Below are 7,963 nucleotides of genomic sequence, written 5' to 3' on the forward strand. Positions count from 1 at the left end.
CTTGTATATGTATATACTGTTTATCCTTAGAACATATTTACAAGAAAAAAAGTCTAAAGACAAGGTTTTGTTCATATCCGTTTTCTCCTTCATTATGTTGAAACAATCATGACACGTACATTTTTGAAAAGAGGGCATGACAGAATACAAAAATCACTCAAAGTTATGTTTCAACATTCACCAACTCACAGGTAGTGTCTGAAAGGTGAGTAACACCTGTGTGAAAACCAATCTTCACATTTTACATGAAGACTTCATGTCAAATGGTGTACAATAAATGACTACTGCAACTTTACGAAGATGCTTTATAGAACGTTGTTCAATTATCTTTTCAAAATTCATACATTTTATAATAAATATTCACCTGGGATACCTGTAAAGGGAAAAATACGTATGTAGAGGCAAACTCAGAGTCGTTAAACGTCGTCATTATGGTGCATACACGCCGGTGTCATATGTCGTCATTATGGGATATACACGGGGTCATCATATGTCATCATTATGGGATATACACAGGGTCGTCATATGTCGTCATTAACACTAGCAGTCCCAGCATTTTTCTGTCTACCTAGAAGACCCACATAGGGGCCACTTGGCCCGACCGCTTTTCCCCAATACACTAATCACTCATTTTGTTATGGTAATGAGGCTGTTAGTGGCAGTGTGTGGGGTGTGGGGGTCACATTTCACACACTTCACACTTCAGTGGTGAAGTCATGTTGGCTACTTCTGTGTGAATGTGAGAATGAGGAATAAAAACACATTCTATTCTAAAATGTGAACATGTGAATGTCCCATGTGACCATAACGACTCATGTGACTGCAACCAGACAATTGTTTGATGGATAAATACCTCAGTGCACATGGACTATCGCTTCAGTTCCCTCAAGAATTTTGTGGTGAAAGAAGCTCCTCTCCAAGGAACGAAGATGCAGAGATTCAACATTCAACAGGCATTGTAAGATTTCATTTCTAAGGCTACGTTTACACTAGACCGTATCTGTCTCGTTTTCTTCGCGGATGCACTGTCCGTTTACATTAACCCCCCTGAAAAAGCGGGGAAACGGGAATCCGCCAGCGTCCACGTATTCAATCTAGATCGTATCAGCTCCGGTGCTGTGTAAACATTGAGAATACGCGAATACGCTGTGCTGAGCTCTAGCTGGCGTCTCATTGGACAACGTCACTGTGACATCCACCTTCCTGATTCGCTGGCGTTGGTCATGTGACGCGACTGCTGAAAAACGGCGCAGACTTCCGCCTTGTATCACCTTTCATTAAAGAGTATAAAAGTATGAAAATACTGCAAATACTGATGCAAATACTGCCCATTGTGTAGTTATGATTGTCTTTAGGCTTGCCATCCTTCCACTTGCAAGTAATAAGTGATATGCGCTGGGATCTCACACACAGCGGCTCAGTCCCGAATCGTGGCTTGTTCACTTCACTCGCGCGCTCTGTGAGCTGCGCAGGGCCGGAGTGCGCACCCTCCAGAGGGCACTCGCTGTTCAGGGCGGAGTGATTTGGAGCGCAGGATGCCTGCGGAGCCGAGCGTATCCGCGTATTGGTGTTGCTGTGTGCACGGCTAACGGTTTTAGTGTAAACGCGAATCGTTTTAAGAACGTTAATCTGATGATCCGCTGATTCGACGTAATGTAAACGTAGCCTATGCTGTAAGGTAACTAACAGCCACATTTCCATAACAAAATGAATGTCTACAGGGAGGACTTGGGGCCAATTGGCCCTCTTGTGGGTTTTCTAGGTAAAAAGGCCAAATGGCCCCTCTCTGGGACTTCTATTAAGGGGTAAAGAGTTAAGCCTTTACTTTCATCCTCAATGACATGTCATGATGAATCATGACATGTCATTGAGGATGAAAGTAAAGGCTTAAACCACTGAAAACGTGTGTCTGAAATTCCAAAATGTCAATGTTTTCTTTTTTTCCCATCAAAATGGAAAACCATAATCAGCACCTTACAGCTTGCATCATGTTTGGGGATTTTTTTTTTTTTTTTTGGGGGGGGGGGGGGGGATATCCAATGTCATCTGTGAAAGTTACAAACTTCCAAGATATCTGAGATCACCTTAAAATTTTCACATTTCTGAAGATCACTGCTGAAGATTAACCCCAAGCTTAAAGCAAAACTCCGATATAGAGAAAATTACAAATCTCTAAGGTTTCTTAAATACGCTAAAAAGGCAGAATCATGGAAGTGAAACTTGTTTGGATGTGTTGTGTCACACAGTTTTCAACAATGTGTACTTCACAAATCTCAGAATAGTATTTTCCCCCCTGTTATTTAGCCATGTAATTCATTCTTCTTGAATCAAGTCAAGTTTATTTGTATAGCGCTTTTAACAATAGACACTGTCGCAAAGCAGCTTTACAGAATTTTAGTGACTTTAAACATGAGCTAATTTTATCCCTCAGTTGTTGAAGTTTGTTTAAACCCAGTACAAACTAATAATTGTACCACAGGAACAATCACACTAATCTGCTACTAAACTAAGGATCTGTATCACTATAGTTACTCAAAATTCAGGAGCACTTTCAGTTTTGAAGTTGAAACAAAAAGCAGTCAGTTTCACAATAGAGATCCTCTGGAACAACACATTCACAGATGTCACAGCTCTAACCTACACCCTGTTTTTTAAACCCGACTCTCTGGTTCATGTTCTCGTTTCTTCTTCCTTTGTAGTTATAACTTCACAACACTTTTACGGTTATAAAGTCATAAGCTATAAAGTCACAACTCTACTACACAGAGTATTCAGCTGAGGGCTTAGGCAAAACATGTCTGAACCAGTCTGCCATGACTCATAAACATTTAAATAATCCTCATCAATAATGGCTGAAGGTTAGGACACTTAATCTACTAAATGTATTTACTAGAGTTAGTGTATATATAGCTATCAGAGAGCAAAAGATAAAGGCATAATGTGCTGATCTGACACACACAAATAAATGAGAAAAGGTTGAATGTTACTTACCGTGCACGAGTGTAAACCACTTCTGGTCTGAATGAACTGCAGTTGCAGGAAATTCCCACTTTCAGAGAAACCAAAGCCACACCTTTGAATCACCCCGCCTCCTATTAGTGTCGTAACCTGAGTAAAGGTTCACTGCTAAGCAGTGGTGTAGTGGAGATTTTTAAAGTGGGGGTACGCTATTCGTGACGTCATCGATTTGATATCATGTCAGAAGCGGTAGCCTTTGTTTGGTCGCCTATGTTTGGTATGAATGATTTGTATAAATGTTACGTTCTTTTAACGGCACAAGAAGACACTTTTTTTCAGACATTTTTATGTGTGCAATTTTCATTCGTGTTTGTCAGTACAGCCCAACTGTTATGGCGAAAAGCCGCGGTTTATTTTGTCTCCAATAAATATGCCGAAATGGCTAAAGAGGAACAAATTCGCCTTCTCCTTCCGAATGGATCGTTGTAGACAGCACCACTCTGCTGCTGGAACTCAACATAAACCTTGCATAGGTTTAACATGGACTATCAGGCGTGAAGCCAAAATATTGGAAATTATGATACACAAACACCTTTGTTCATGTTCGATTCATGTTCATTTGAGCCGAGCTGCATTCGGAATTCGATATTTTTACTAGCCTACTTACTGCCGTGGCAACAGCTACAGCATGTGTCCAGAAGTTCAAAAAAAGTCACGTCACTCACTCACATTGCATACAAACCAGCAATGGGCTGAAATTTATTATAAAAGGCACCAATCGAATAAATCAAGCATTTAGTCTGGCGCGATTGAGGCACCTGTGTATACAAAATACATGACATGCAGCCATTGGGTTAAGCCCTACCATGCACTCCTTCTTAAAGACTTGAGTATTTCTTTAAATTTATTGTCATTTCACATTTTTGGATGTACAACAAAACACTAAACAGGAAGGCCACAAAGATTATGAATTTCAAATCATATATATAATACAGGGCGGCACGGTGGTGTAGTGGTTAGCGCTGTCGCCTCACAGCAAGAAGGTCCTGGGTTCGAGCCCCGGGGCCGGCGAGGGCCTTTCTGTGCGGAGTTTGCATGTTCTCCCCGTGTCCACGTGGGTTTCCTCCGGGTGCTCCGGTTTCCCCCACAGTCCAAAGACATGCAGGTTAGGTTAACTGGTGACTCTAAATTGAGCGTAGGTGTGAATGTGAGTGTGAATGGTTGTCTGTGTCTATGTGTCAGCCCTGTGATGACCTGGCGACTTGTCCAGGGTGTACCCCGCCTTTCGCCCGTAGTCAGCTGGGATAGGCTCCAGCTTGCCTGCGACCCTGTAGAAGGATAAAGCGGCTAGAGATAATGAGATGAGATGAGATATATAATACAGTATGTGGTGTAGGGTTGCCACATCTGAGTTGTAAAAAACCGGGACACATCGGTCGGCGGCCGCGCCTGCGCGCACGTACGAGCGCGGGGGTTGAGGGCTGCGGACAGGCACATCTACGATGCCTTATGCCTTATGTGAATGTTCACGTTTAAAAATAAAACAGTTCAACTGGTGCAGTTAGGCGTTTAGTTAAAATTCATTTTGTCTTCTTAACCCTTAAATGGGCACTACCACAAATATTATTACAAAAAATAATTTCATATAGGAATGATCTTATTTGGACGCCAATATTTTTTTAACAAATATTTAATAGTAGGCTAACAGCCCCCTGAAGAGTCTCTCCTCCCATTCCGTTTCCAAATCAAAATAATACAAATATAATCAATATAATTTCTCTCAGTCTGCTTCGTTGTTGTTTTAGCCTTTTCTCTGGAGAACTGAACTTTAAAAGTTAGACTACCGTATCATACCAAATAGCCCTAATCCTTTGTTTTAATCACAAGAGAGAGGTGCTATGTTATTGGGACAACTGATTTATTCATTTCTCACGCCAGTGTTCAGGCATTCTTTTTTGATATATTTAATGATTTATTTAATGATTCATTTATTGATGAAATTGGCCCAGGCTTTAGAACCAGCCTTTATCAGAATCAGAACATAGGAAGTAGACAGCCAGCCGACTCGCGCACCGACCAAGGGAACTCTCACCTATTGTTTGGTATTACGGTATTCCAGTATCTTTGATTTCGCGTGGCCGCCGTTGTATTGACCACGATCACCTAGCAACGGCGACTGGCTGCGTGCGCAAACATTCGGTGAGGCCACACAAGCAGCTGCCTACAATATGCCCGCTTACGTGAAAACTATTAATATGTTAAGTGGCTGCGAGAAACATTAATGATTTGTGTTTATTTCAATGGGGGATAATGTGAGGAAGTAAAAAACCGGGACAAAACGTGTCCCGGGAAGGTTATTCCATTTTCCTGGACATTTTCCATTTTCCACAAAAAAACCGGGACAATCCCGGAAAAACCTGGACGTGTTATCCGCGTAAGGATGACCAGGCAGGCGATTATATCAGTTCTGTTGCCCTCTCGGTGCTGCTACCATGAACGCCCGGAAATCATACACACGCGCGCGCACAGAGAGAGAGAGAGAGACCCTACTGTTATTATTAGGCTATTCAAAATCATAGGCCTATACTGATCAAAAATCGCATTAGAACGTCAAAGATCATGAAGCATTAAACCGGCAGATGGCGGAGTCAACCGTTTACATAATTCTAATATCTCGGCTGCGTTTAGAATGCATTCTACTTTGCGTCGCTACGTTTTACGTAACGTTCGATTGGGGGGGGCATTGATGATGAGCACAAAGGCACGTGTCACTTACTGTAGAGCGTATAAACTCAGGCCATTGAATGACTTTTTTTTTTTTAATCTCACCTCGGGAGAAGTGGGTGGACGGCGTACCCCCGCGTACCACGCCCACTACACCCCTGCTGCTAAGCTAGGGTGACCAGATTTCCCTAGTCTGAAACTGGGACACTTTTGCGCGCGACCATGCTCGTGCACGCACACTTTTTTTTTTTTTTTACATAAACGTGACACTCAGAGAGGTGCTCTTATTTTGTTGAAGCTCACATTTATCAACATCTCACATGAAATAAAACAAACAGGCATGTTGTTATCTAGTAGCATAGTGGTATACAGATCAGTTAAATTATGGTCAGACAACAGATTTTGTAATGGCTGAGAATAGGCCAGGCTATGTCCATAGGCCAAATTTAAACTGATTTATTTCACCTGTTTGGGGCGGCATGGTGGTGTAGTGGTTAGCGCTGTCGCCTCACAGCAAGAAGGTCCGGGTTCGAGCCCCGTGGCCGGCGAGGGCCTTTCTGTGTGGAGTTTGCATGTTCTCCCCGTGTCCGCGTGGGTTTCCTCCGGGTGCTCCGGTTTCCCCCACAGTCCAAAGACATGCAGGTTAGGTTAACTGGTGACTCTAAATTGACCGTAGGTGTGAATGTGAGTGTGAATGGTTGTCTGTGTCTATGTGTCAGCCCTGTGATGACCTGGCGACTTGTCCAGGGTGTACCCCGCCTTTCACCCGTAGTCAGCTGGGATAGGCTCCAGCTTGCCTGCAACCCTGTAGAACAGGGGTGTCAAACCTGATCCATAAAGGGCCTTGTGGCTGCAGGTTTTCATTCCAGCCATGCAGCAGCACACCTGACTTGGCTCATTCAATCAACTGAACTGTCTTCACACAGTCAAATACTTGCAGCCACACCCACCCTTGATTAAAGGGTGGGTGTGTCAGTTGATTGAATAAGCCAAATCAGGGTGCTGCTGCATGGCTGGAATGAAAACCTGCAGCCACACGGCCCTTTATGGATCAGGTTTGACACCCCTGCTGTAGAAGGATAAAGCGGCTAGAGATAATGAGATGAGATGAGATGAGATTTCACCAGTTTGTGAGAACACCAAAAAGAATGCATATGCACATGCATAGTTCGAATTACGGGGGGTACTATACCCCCCAATGAAGACCCAGTACCCCCCAAAGAGACACAAATATAAGTTTTTGGGGGGTCCGATATTTTTTCTGATATTGTGAAAAGGAATATATAATTCAAACCAACTCCCATTCGGCATTCTTATTGTAGGAACATTTTAATGTAAATTGATTTCAGACAGACACCCCTATTGTGGACCGTACCATTTTTAGTCACCGCAGCGCTAGAACGCGCTAGGGCAGGGGTTTCAAAGTGTGGGAGAGTCAGCCCCCCCGCAGAGAGCAAATAAACAACCCCCCCCTACAATTTTTGTTGTTGCTATACTTAATGTTCCATTCGTATTTAAAAAAATGGGTGTTGTACACATTTTAATTTTTTTCTTTTACACATTTTAAACATCTGTGCTTTTTGAAAGCATCTTTTTTTACACATTTAAAACATATGAGCTTTATTAAAACATCTTTTTGTACACATTTTAAACATCTGTGCTTTTTGAAAACCTCTTTTTTTAACATATTTTAAACATCTGTGCTTTTTTTTAAACATCTTGTTTTACACATTTTAAACATCTCATAGCATCGTTAGCTAGCACCTCTTGGCAGACAACACACTGTGGCAGTGGAGCATCTTCAGATCCAGTCCATGAAAATCCAAACTTTAAAATAATCGTGGTCATACTTCCTTCTTTTTTTGCTTGGCCCAGACTCTGTCTCCTCACTCACTGTAGCTTTAGGTACTAAAAATCGATCCATTTTGTCTCTGGCAAAGGCTAGCTGAAGTTCGCTAAATGTCCGCAATAGTAACTTATTCTGGTTTATTTTTCCTCACGTTGCGCCCCCCCTGAAGAACTCTGGCACCCCCTAGGGGAGACACGCCCCACTCTTTGAAAAGCCCTGCGCTAGAAGCAATAGCTTCTAGTCCACACCGTATTCAGCTGATTCATCAGATACAGTCCATGGGTTTGCAGCAATTTATACAGTCTGTGGTTTGCAGCAGAAGACGTGCATTGGTAATGTTAGTTGATAACCAACTTTTAGCCTGTTGAAAATGTGTTATTTTACAACTTTCATTTATTAAAGTGATTTGTTCTTTCAGCTCATGTCACATCT

At 42.4% G+C, this 7,963-nt stretch overlaps 1 protein-coding gene across 1 annotated transcript in view; it reads right to left on the reverse strand.

The window, feature by feature from the left end:
• LOC132890835 (mixed lineage kinase domain-like protein) overlaps positions 1-3,067 on the reverse strand; it is a 35,017-nt gene extending 31,950 nt beyond the window's left edge. Inside the window, exon 1 of the mRNA XM_060928101.1 lies at positions 2,992-3,067. The gene's annotated coding sequence lies outside the window, so the exon portion shown is untranslated. The remainder of the gene's footprint in view (positions 1-2,991) is intronic.
• Between the last annotated feature and the right edge of the window lie 4,896 nt (positions 3,068-7,963).

Source organism: Neoarius graeffei, chromosome 8 (genome assembly GCF_027579695.1).
Source record: "Neoarius graeffei isolate fNeoGra1 chromosome 8, fNeoGra1.pri, whole genome shotgun sequence".
Classification (NCBI taxonomy): Eukaryota; Metazoa; Chordata; class Actinopteri; order Siluriformes; family Ariidae; genus Neoarius; species Neoarius graeffei.